The 12,693-nt window shown below is 41.8% G+C and overlaps 1 protein-coding gene across 1 annotated transcript in view; it reads right to left on the bottom strand.

Annotated features, from left to right (window-relative positions):
* Positions 1-12,693, bottom strand: part of LOC137944479 (2-isopropylmalate synthase A-like) — a 49,425-nt gene that overhangs the window by 30,671 nt on the left and 6,061 nt on the right. The window lies entirely within an intron of this gene.

The following is a 12,693-nucleotide window of genomic DNA, read 5'->3' as shown; positions in this document are numbered from 1 at the left end:
GCAACACCTCCTCCAAGGACAAAATCAAAGATGATATATCAATCTCCGTCCCATCTGATGATGACGAAGATGACAAATTTTTCAATGAAGCAGCTTCCTCTCTTCCCGACAGCCAGCCAACAAAAGAAGAAACCACAATGACTGACTACATGGATGCCATGATTTCCTTAATGGAAACATGCCAGAAGAAGAAATAAATTTATTTCTATTTTGCAGTATATGGAATCCAATCAGAAGATAAGGGAATTAATTCCCTCCTCACAGCAAAAGCAGATCTTTTCCCCTCTGAAAATGACCAACTGGCTTGTATGTCATCAAAACCGGGTAATTATGACCATGTTCCAAAAACCTATGTCCCCTCACAATTTAGTTTGGGAGCGTGCTGCCAGCCGCCTCCACAATCAACATTTGATGGACCCCAACATGGAGTGGAAAACAGCTACGCAGAAGATACAGGCAAATCCGTTGACTCTTTTGACTAAGAGAGATGATAAGGATAAGGCATGTCACATCAGTGACTATCAACCACAAGAATAGAAGATGAAGTTACATCAGCCTTTACTTTGCCTACAAGCAAAGGAAAAGCAGCCTCAATAATGGAGGCCATGTCACATCAGCCTTTATTTTGTCGACAAACAAAGGAAAAATAGCCTCAATAATAGAGGCCATCTTCAGCCGCCTCAATAATGGAGACCACGTAGCTAGTTTTTAGTGGTGGATGTAAACCACTTTAGATTTTACTTTTGGGTGCTCCATCTATATAAGGAGCTTCTTTGTATGTTGAAGGCATAACAAGTTAAAACGAAATAGCATGATCACTTGTAATCGACTGCCTTCTCTTGGTGTTTTCTTGAAGTGTTAAATTACTTTGTAAGTTATTCTCTCTTTCTTGTGAAAAAATCAATTTCTTTATTTTCTTCCTTGCTTCCGTGTTTGGTATCAGAGTCATGATTGGCTAAATCGAGACCGTTTCTATATGATTATGAGATTTTTAGGCTTCTTATATTATAAGCAGCAATGTGTTTATTCAAGCTTGTTTCTCAAGCCTCGTTTCCACTATTTATCATCTTCTTGAGAAAGTATGGGACGTCACCCAAGTCACGTTGAATTAGGCCGTGTTGCCGAGAAAGGCATTGAAGGTTATGAATACTCTTAAATTGTTGACAGACGTGTACCGACTCGAGAAGTTAATGAACAGTAGAATAAAGGATTAATTAGCTCAGCTTTGATTGACACAGTTCCTATTTATTTTATAATTTTCCTAATGCATCAATAGATTCATATAGAACAGTCGTTCGAATTTAACACCAATGGATTCAAATAGTAGAAGGACTGTGAAAAATTCACAATTAGTTGAATATCAAGTTCAACAAAAGTTGAATGATGAGCCCAACTTCCTGACATTGTCAAGCATCATCAAGTAAAAATTGATGTTGCAATTTTCGGTCCACCAAGAACCTTCTTAGTGCACCTTCTCCAGCAACTCTTGGACCAAGCAACACGGGGATGCCCCCGAAGATATCACAAATCTTATAGTGACTGGAATGGAGAAACGACAAGGAGTAACTCCCTCCCACCTAAAAAACAGGACACGGAGTAACTCCCACCAGACTACCAATCTGTCTGACCCACCTCTTCAAGTGGGACACCGCACAGTATAGGGCGACGATCGAACAAGTCTGGAGAAGCAGCAGCAGCAAGAGCGTCAACTGGATGATGACAAGGAGGAAGAGCAAGAGCGTCAACTGGATGAAGACAAGGAGGAAAAAGAAAGTGACTCTGAAGAAGGCTCAGGAGAGAAATGGCAAACTGTCATTTCGCGAACTTCACGGTGGAGGATTCTGGTGGAGGATTCTAGTGGAGGACCCCTCAAGATTTGAATTCAGAAACGGAAAAGCCAAACTGACTTTTCGGAAAACGAAAGAGACAAGCAGGAAGCAATCCGTATACTTTCAGAGGAAGGAGAAAAAAATCCTACATCTCCCTCCCGATTTCCGCAGTTGACTTTTTCCTAGCCTTTTCCGAAAAGATCCAAACGGGACGAAGCTCAGGCAGATCACTCTTCACCGACAAACTGGAATTTTAGCTCCACACCCAATACCACAGTGGCTTCCTAGAATGCGTCATCACTCAAAGACGCGGCTCGATGATTATGGGTATGATCTTCCTACCGTAACTTTCAAATTCTGACCACGGATGGAAACTCTTCCACCAAACCCTCCGGCAATTAACCACGCATCAAAAAATCCACCCAAAACCGAGCATACCGCACCAGAAAAATCCTAACCTTTCAACCCCACCTGCTCCTCCACCCGATCAACCACATCTCAACCCAAGTTAGAACAAAATAGCACGATCACTTGTAATCGACTGCCTTCTCTTGGTGTTTTCTTGAAGTGTTAAATTACTTTGTAAGTTATTCTCTCTTTCTTGTGAAAAAATCAATTTCTTTATTTTCTTCCTTGCTTCCGTGTTTGGTATCAGAGTCATGATTGGCTAAATCGAGACCGTTTCATATGATTATGAGATTTTTAGGCTTCTTATATTATAAGCAGCAATGTGTTTATTCAAGCTTGTTTCTTAAGCCTCGTTTCCGCTATTTATCATCTTCTTGAGAAAGTATGGGACGTCACCCAAGTCACGTTGAATTAGGCCGTGTTGCCGAGAAAGGCATTGAAGGTTATGAATACTCTTAAATTGTTGACAGACGTGTACCGACTCGAGAAGGTAATGAACAGTAGAATAAAGGATTAATTAGCTCAGCTTTGATTGACACAGTTCCTATTTATTTTATAATTTTCCTAATGCATCAATAGATTCATATAGAACAGTTGTTCGAATTTAGCACCAATGGATTCAAATAGTAGAAGAACTAAGAAAAATTCACAATTAGTTGAATATCAAGTTCAACAAAAGTTGAATGATGAGCCCAGCTTCCTAACATTGTCAAGCATCATCAAGTAAAAATTGATGTTGCAATTTTCGGTCCACCAAGAACCTTCTTAGTGCACCTTCTCCAGCAGCTCTTGGACCAAGCAACACGGGGATGCCCCCGAAGATATCACAAATCTTATAGTGACTGGAATGGAGAAACGACAAGGAGAACTCCCTCCCACCTAACAAACAGGACACGGAGTAACTCCCACCAGACTACCAATCTGTCTGACCCACCTCTTCAAGTGGGACACCTCACAGTATAGGGCGACGATCGAACAAGTCTGGAGAAGCAGCAGCAGCAAGAGCGTCAACTGGATGATGACAAGGAGGAAGAGCAAGAGCATCAACTGGATGAAGACAAGGAGGAAAAAGAAAGTGACTCTGAAGAAGGCTCAGGAGAGAAATGGCAAAATGTCATTTCGCGAACTTCACGATGGAGGATTCTGGTGGAGGACCCCTCAAGATTTGAATTCAGAAACAGAAAAGCCAAACTGACTTTTCGGAACACGAAAGAGAAAAGCGGGAAGCAATCCGTATACTTTCAGAGGAAGGAGAAAAAAAATCCTACATCTCCCTCCCGATTTCCGTAGTTGACTTTTTCCTGGCCTTTTTCGAAAAGATCCAAACTGGCCAAACGGGACGAAGCTCAGGCAGATCACTCTTCACCGACAAACTGAAATTCTAGCTCCACACCCAATACCACAGTGGCTTCCTAGAATGCGTCATCACTCAAAGACGCGGCTCGATGATTATGGGTATGATCTTCCTACCACAACTTTCAAATTCTGACCTCGGATGGAAACTGTTCCAGCAAACCCTCCGGCAATTAATTACACATCAAAAAATCCACCCAAAACCGAGCATACCGCACCAGAAAAATCCTAACCTTTCAACCCCACCTGCTCCTCCACCCGACCAACCACATCTCAACCCAAACATCCAGCTACAACCACTAAACACCCCCCCCCCCCCCCCCCTCCTCTGATCTTACTACATGAAACCCACTATTCTATCACATTGCCAGCCCACACCGAAATTGAGGGAACTCGTAAAATGTCCCTGGCAGCAGTCATAGAGGTTCCGCCGATAATTCGTTGAAGTCAACAAATCCAGTAATGGATCCAAGAAAGAAACATCAGTTTCAAAGCCATTGCCAAAGTTCAAGACGGGTGATGGCTTATTATCTTCAATTCGGAAAATACACTCGTTGAGGACAGAGGAAGGATCCCCGATCCTACACATGGTTGACTGGAGGCCAGAACTCACAACTCCTCTCTCAGGGCAATGGGTGATTATTAAAGGAATACCGGTGGAAATTCGTTGCAAACATACCTTGGAATGCCTCACAAACATCTTTGGAGAGCTCACCTGGGCTGAAAGCCAACCGGTGAACCTCCACCTAGAGAAAATCTTCCTCTGGCCAAATTCACCAGTAAGTGGAACACATTTTTTTAAATCTCTTTCGGAAAAACCACGGCATGGGTCACCATGGAATTCGGAGACCTGGAAGTCCGTCCGGCAAAAAAATTCTACTCGGAAGATCCTCCCCTATGCTAGACTCAGCCTGAGTCGACTCAACAGCAATCGGATCCGACTTACAGCCATATCCAGGAGTCAACTCAGATGTGGGTCCCGAAAAGGGACATGACAGGTATGGACTCTCTATAGACCCCCAATAACCAATCCTCGCATGAATAGCTAAGGACCCAATAAGTCCAACATTGATCCCTTTGGACGTGTCAATTGGACAAATACGTCCATAATGACTAGGGTGGATATCCCGTATCCGAAAACTAGCAGTTCGATCTGTTAATCCTCCAGGACCCAAATAACTCAATTTTCACCCATGAACTATTTGTGTCAATGGATTCGTTCGATCCAAAACTTGAGATAAAGGGTGTGGCTGTTCCTCAGTCTTGAAATTCAAATTCAAAAACTAAATCAAAATCCTTGGAACCCCATCCAAATGTCACAAGAGTCTCTCCACCGCCATCCTTGAGCAGCCCATCAATCATTCGGGCTGACAAAGAACCCCCAACGTCTAAATTGTTGCCCTCGTCCACCATGCCCACACCTCTCAGGCGATATTCCCGAAAAACAGCCGCCAACCCGTCATCTCCCAAACCTACCCCATCAATAAATCGTTCTGACAAAAACTTACAAGCTACACCGCCGTCGTCGCCATCACCAACTGACAAGACAAATGTCAATTCACTCTACCCAAGCCTCACCTACCACGCCACTTCCCCAAAACCCATCCCCCAAGACCCATCATCACCAACTGACAAGATAACTGTAAGCACACTCTGCCCAAGCCTGATCTACCACGCCACTTCCCCAAAACCCATCCTCCAAGACCCATCAACCTCATCAACTTTTGTCACGTCGAGGTACGCACCTCAAATTAATCCCGCCCCCTTCATTGCCCGAGGACCATCATCCTCGTCAACTCCACCATGCCAAATCACAGCATCCTAAGTCTCCCTACGGAAATCCCTCAACCTTTGTTTGACCCTCCACCAGCCTCAACCTCAACCCCAACCATGTTCCTTCAAGACAATCAGAGGGATGACCTACTCCATTTTTTATTGGAACAAGAACAAGACTTCCCTTCGGAAGACTTTTCTGAAATGACGGACCTGGCGACAATCTTCTACTCCTACTACCTGAAAGCTCACGAGACGGCGAAGAATATCACCCCCCCCCCACCCCCCCCCTCACCCTGAATGATCGTGTTATCCTGGAATGTCAGAGGACTCTGCTCACAGCCTAAGCGAGCCCTTGTCAAAGCAGCAATTTTTGAATGTAAGCAAAAAAAAGTAATTCTTGTAGAAACAAAGCTGAAATCTTTTGTCTACTCTGTTGCTCGAGAATTATGGTATGATTCGGATCCTGCGTAGGCTAATGTTGATGCGATTGGACACTCAGGTGGCATCGTTGTCATCTGGGACCCAAAAGCAATTGACGCCACACTCACTATGACGGGCCTTTTCTCAATCGGCCTACATTTCCACGATCACACCCTTGGAACCTCATGGGCGTTAGCTGGCATATATGACCCTACTCGAAACTGCGATCGGGCCTCTTTCTGGGAGGAATTTTCCAACTCATTCAATTATGGGACCTGCCCTGGCTACTGGCAAGGGACTTCGATGCTATTCTCCTTTGATCAAACAAAAGCCCTCCCGCAACCAGAACCTCGTCCATCATGAGCGTTTCTCTGATTTCATTAGCAGTCTTGGGCTCTCAGAGATTCCCCTCTCTGGGAAAAAATTCACTTGGACCAATTGTCAGACCCCCCCCCCCCCCCCCCCCTGTTTTGTCAAAGTTGGCCAAGTCCTAAACAAAATCGAATCCGATCACTGGCCTATTCAAATCAATACTCACCCATCTGCTTGAGGACAATCCCCCTTCCAATTCGAAAATGCTTGGATACTTGTTGAGTCTTTCACTCCTTCACTCAAAAACTGGTGGCTCGAGCAGTAGACACATCCCAACCCGGGTTGGGTTTTTCCTCTAAAACTCAAAGCGCATAAGGCGAAGATCCGATTATGGGTAAAAAGTCACCGTGTTGCTGCTGCTTCCAAGAAAGATTCGGTTCGTCGCCGCATATCTGAGTTGGATCTGCTCGAAGAACAAAGGTCTACCTCTCCTCCTGATTTACTTATTCGAAATCAATTAAACATGGAGTATTTTAATTTACTTCGTTTAGAATCGGTCCGTTGGAAACAATGTGCTAAATTTCGTTGGATGGCCGAGGGAGATGGGAACACAAAGTTTTTGCATTCCATCGCCTCGACTAGGAGAACTAACCGAATCACTGCTCTCTATCATGGAGACCAAGTGATAACAGATAGTACTTCCATATCTAACCTTCTGGTAAAGTATTTCTCAGACTTGTATACGGAAGAATGTTACAACAGGCCTAAGCTCCCGCAGCTCGATTTCCAGCAAATCTCTTCTGACAACGCTGCAGATCTAGAAAAGTCATTCACCACTGAAGAAATTGATTTGGCAGTCCTTGGCCTTCCAAAAGATAAAGTACCTGGACCTGACGGCTTTAACGATGAGTTTTACCATTGTTTTTGGGATCTAATAAAAAAGGATGTGTACGCTCTCATCCACAATTTCCAAGAAGTCAGTATAACCCATAGAGGAATCGGTGCATCTTTCATAGCTCTTATCCCAAAAAAATCAAATACTGAATTGCCCCAAGATTTTCGACCCATTAGCCTCACCACTAGCTCTTACAAAATCATTGGTCGTCTTCTGGCAAATCAGCTCAAAGCCCTCCTTCCCAAGGTCATTAATCCTAGTCAAAGTGTGTTCATCCGCGATAGGAACATTTTGGACTCTTCTATGACCGCTCATGAGCTTTTAGATTCTTTCAAAAAATCTATCCAACCCAGATTCGTCCTAAAAATAGATTTTGAGAAAGCTTTTGACCGGGTTGATCGGAAACTTGTAGATCACCTTTTCGATCGAATGGGTTTTGGCACTAGGTGGAAATTCTGGATGAGAAGCTGTATTCTACCACATATTATTCTGTCTTCGTTAATGGACAGTCGTGTGGTTTCTTCAAAGCTTCAAGGGGGATTAGACAAGGTGATCCTCTATCCCCTTTTCTATTTACGCTCATTGGCGAGTACCTTGCTTCTATGATCCGATTTGCTAAGCGCTCGGGTTGGCTTAGTCCCGTCTCTGAAGACCCGAACCAAGATATCCCGATTTTACAGTATGTTGATGACACAATATTTTTTGGAGAAGGCTCTATGAGACAAATTTCTCACATAAAAGCCGTGTTGAACATCTTTGAATTAACAACTGGTCAAAAGGTAAGCTGGGCAAAATCCTCTATCATTGGTTTTAATATTGACTCCTCTGTATTAAACTCAATGGCAAGTTATTTGGGGTGTAAAGTTGCGTCACTTCCGGGCACCTATTTGGGTCTGCCTCTGACACTTGCTCTACCAACAAAAAGTGCCTAGTTCCCTGTCACTGAACACTTCAAAAGACGTCTTGCATCATGGAAAGGAAGATTTTTGACAAAAGCTGGTAAGTTGGTTCTCATTAAATCCTGTTTACATGGCATACAGTCTTATTTTCTGTCATTGTACCGCTGTCCTGCCTCTATTCGAAACAGAATAGAACTCCTAAAAAGGAGATTTTTATGGGATGGGCCAAATGGGGAAAGAAAGTATAGTCTTGTAAAATGGGATGATGTTTGTAAACCCATCTTGATGGGTGGTCTCAAGATTCAGGATATTGCAACTACCAACTCAGCCTTACTATTGAAGTGGATATGGAAATTTAATGTGCAACCTACTCTGTTATGGCGGAAAATGGTTGAAGCCAAATCTGGGAAAGATATTGGGTGGTGGCTTGATGGTGGGAGAGTTTACAAATTATCCCCATTATGGAAGAAAATTGCCCCAACTCTTGCCTGTCTTTAATCTGCGGCCAAATGCTATATTGGTTTGGGTCGTCAAACTAAGTTTTGGACCGACTGGTGGGCTGATTCAAGCAGTTTCAAAGATAGTCATGGACGTATTTATCGCCAGTCAAGAGTTCAGGATGCGACCGTTTCTATGCAACGGCTGACCTCTGGTGAGTGGAGCTTAGATCTCGGATGAGCCTTAACAGATGATGAAGCTTTGGAAGCTGCAGATCTTCTCACAAATCTCTCTGCAATAAGAATCAAAAACTCATCAGACACACTAATCTGGACGACATGCAAGCAATGTATGTTTTCTATTGCTTCTGCCTATCAGTTCATGATCTCTCCCCAAGCATATCAATCAGCTCATCCAACTGCTTTTGCATGGTCTCTACATGTTCCACCACGTGCAAAGTTTTTCATTTGGATTGCTTGTTGGAAAAAAAATCTTAACCTCCGACGCTTTAATTCGACGTGGAAATAATGTCCCGGACCCATTGTGCCCATTCTGCAATTCCTCCTGAAACTGCTGATCATACCCTTTTGCATTGTGAATATGCTCACTTGGTCTAGACCGAACTAAAGAACAAAATTGGTTTACAATATTGCCCTTTGCAATTTCTACACGACACAATCTTCACAATGATAAGTGCTCGTCTTCCCAAACTGGGGAAAATATTAATTTCTTGTTGTGTTGGGTACATGGTTTGGAATTTATGGAAAGAGAGAAACAACATAAAATTTAATCTAGAATATCTTCCTTGGAGAATTCTATGTAACAGAATCGTTGGACAAGTGTCATCTTGGGTACTCTTACGGAAGGAATTTTGTAACTTACAAGGATCAAACGTGCGCGGAAATTGGTGACTTATTGCAGAAATGCCCTTTCCGCCTAGACCTCCTAGTAGGGCACTTTAAACTAAACTTCGACGGAAGTGCGTTTGGATGCTCAGGTCCTGCGATTTTGGCGGAGTGATTCATGATGAAAATGGGAACCTTCTTCTATCATATGCGGGTCCGATTGGTATATCAGCTCAACAAGTGCGGAGTTACACGGGTTGTATAATGGGTTGAAACTCTTCAAACAAAAGATGGATGTGTTGAAGGAGATTCAAAAGTAATTATCAATTGGTGTTCGAAGCCTTCAAAACCTCCTTGGCGGCATTGGGAGTTACATGAGGATATATGTATTTTAATTTCCCAAATACACTGTGTGGAATCACATTCCAAGATCTGCTAATTATTTAGCTGGCATTCAAGCTAAACAGGGCGTTTCCCTCCAACAGCTTGTTATAGAGGAAGGCCACTTTAGCTAGGTATTGTATTATCCCCTTCTTTTTGCAATATATTAATACTTTCTTTCAAAAAAAAAAAAAAAAGTTGAATGATTGGACAATTTCATCCATCAAACCAACTTCAATCTAAAAGAATGGTACATTTACCCTTACTAGTACCATGAGAATTAAGACCATAGAGCAAACAATCAATCTTGGGAATCAAGATACAACTCTAAAATTGTTAGTCCAATGATATCAGTCCATATTTGACTAATGATAAGCACAAATATATGCATATTGGATGCATACAAATTGTATTCAAACCATTAACTTTGTTAGGCATCGACACATGCCTGCAGGCTATTCTTCGTGATGGTCGATGTTTAAACTAGAAGCCTTCCTTTATGGGAATAGTAGAACCCACACCATATCGTGTTTCCCGTCCATCCACTTCTAGATATTCCAATGTAGGATCAACACCTAGAATCCAAGAAGTAGATGATAAGGTTTCCTTTAAAGATGATACATCTCTTAGAGGAATAAAATATCAGACTCTCAGATACCACATGGAGTCTACCAACAAAAGGAGAAAGAACCAACTTCTCCATCTCCCAATGACATGACTTGTTCATACTTTGGTTATGAATAGCTACGAATATCATTGGGTTCAGGAATGGTTAAATCCACCAGTTCTAGGAGGTCACTATAAACATGGGATTCAAGAGAGCTATTGTAGCTTGGTTTCGAGATTTTTTTTTTTTTTTTGACAGATGTTTTCAGATTCAAATTAATAGAGTTTGATAGAACTTTTCCTCGAAAAAATAGCACTTTTAGCTCATTTTTTTCTTCTTTTTTTAGTTTTGTTTTCTGAATTCATTCATACTCTAATGACCATTATAAAAGCTCTCTCTCTCTCTCTCTCTCTCAAAATTCTACCTTCATGTGTATGAACACACTAACAGCTATAGTTTTTAGGAAAAGAATATATTATAAGACAAAAAGTTAAACCAATACCCTTGAAAGCATACTAGCTGTGACTTGTGTTAATTTGGGTCCAAGATCTATCCCAAAATGACTAGCCAACTTAGGAAACCTCTTTCCCAACTAATAAACTCAAGATTTTTGTATTCACTAATCCATGTGGGACTATTCCTTAAAACTCCCCCTCACGTGTAGGCCTTCTTTTGTGGGTCTACAAGTGGATATTTTAGGTGTAGGCCCTCTTTTGTGGCTCTACAAGTGGATAGTTTTAGGTGTAGGCCCTCTTTTGTGGCTCTACAAGTGGATAGTTTAGGTGTAGGCCCTCTTTTGTGGCTCTACAAGTAGATAGTTTAGGTGTAAACCCTCTTTTGTGGCTCTACAAGTGGATAGTTTAGGTATAAGCCCTTTTTTGTGGCTCTACAAGTAGATAGTTTAGGTGTAGGCATTTTTTGTGGCTTTACAAGTGGATAGTTTAGGTGTAGGCCCACATATTAGTACCTGCTCTGATACCATGTTAATTTGAGTCCAAGGCCTATCCCAACATGACTAGCCAACTTAGGAAACCTCTTTTCCAACTAATAAATTCAAGATCTTTATACTCACTAATCCATGTGGGACTATTCCTTAACATGGTATCAAAGCAGTAACGCAAGTCTTAGGCAAGTTTCTTTGGATTTTGTGAATCTTCTCCCCATTTTTAGCAATCTTCTTGAAGGTTTTCCCCACTATTCTGGACTGGTAGGGTAAAATTTTCATTTTTTTTCCTCTTTTTGCCTTTCTTAGCCTATTGGCTAATGATTACTGCTTCTATTTGACTGAATGTTGGGATTTAGAAGTGTTTAATGATCCCAATTTGAGAAAATTTCTCAAATATGCTTGCATCGTCAACCTAATGCTTGTGTCATCATCCATATAGCCTACACCATCTTGATTTCTTACAATTAGGTCATTCTTTCATTGATTTATGGCCTCAATTGCTGGAATTGATCACTATTGGTTCTAAATTGAATAAATTGGGTGTTGCATTGCCCTAATTGAATTCGGTGTGGGGCCCACTAGACTACGCAAATATTGAAATTTGAGGAAAGTGCTTCCCTTTGGTTAATTGACGCTCTAGTGTACTAAATTGTGGTGTTTAGTGATATTTAATGGCTGATTCCAGCATACGGGCTGTTGTCCAAAGGACTGCTGAGAGCTCAGATGTGAAATTATCTCAGTCTATTCAGATAACTACGATCCGGTTGAATTGATCGAATTATGTAAACTAGTCTAGATCAGTTTTAATGTATTTGAGGGCCAAAAGAACGGCAAAATATATAAATGATGATCCCCCGGTATCTGTTACTAAAGATTGGGTGACTAGAGATAATTTAGTAACGACCTGGTTTGTCAATAGTATGGAATCCAGATTTAGTGATCAGATTTTGAGTTGCAATACTGCTAAGGCAATGTGGACTACATTGGCTTTCATTTTGTCTCAAGAAAGTAATTTATCAAGGATCTATGAGTTATATGTGAAGTTATTTAATATGAAGCGTGGAGGTAGATCAGTGACAGATTATTTCGCTGAGATAAGGGGAGTACTAAAAGAGATTAGTACATTTCATCCTTTTACTACGAATGTTGAAGACATCCATAAGAAAGAAAATCAGATTCAAGTAGACCAGTTTTTGGATAGTTTGGGGCATGAGTATGATGCTATTGAGCCCAATTATTGGTTAATGAGGATATGACCACTCTTGAGTAAGCTTTTAACAGAGTTCTTCGAGATGAAGGTGCAGTTGTAAATAAGAATGAGTCAGGTGGAGCCCTCTCAGAAGCAACTGCTCTTAACCTTCAATCTTCTACTGGTAAGCCTGACTGTCAGTTTCATGGTGGTAATAATAGAGGTAGAGGTCGCTCTTACACAACCCGTGGTCATGGCCGAAATGATCAGGGGGATCGAAAATGTGTTTATTGTGGTAGGACTAATCATATTTCTGAGAAATGCTGGGACAAATTTGGTAAACCTACTTGGGCCAATTCTATAGTCACAGATAAGGACGCCTCCTCACACACTGG

The sequence above is a fragment of the Aristolochia californica genome, unplaced genomic scaffold (assembly GCF_029961685.1).
Source record: "Aristolochia californica isolate CCGP_79_NKW_82.1479 unplaced genomic scaffold, dmAriCali1.0.hap1 SCAF_1, whole genome shotgun sequence".
NCBI classification, from domain to species: Eukaryota; Viridiplantae; Streptophyta; class Magnoliopsida; order Piperales; family Aristolochiaceae; genus Aristolochia; species Aristolochia californica.
This window is presented reverse-complemented; position numbering and strand designations above follow the sequence as displayed.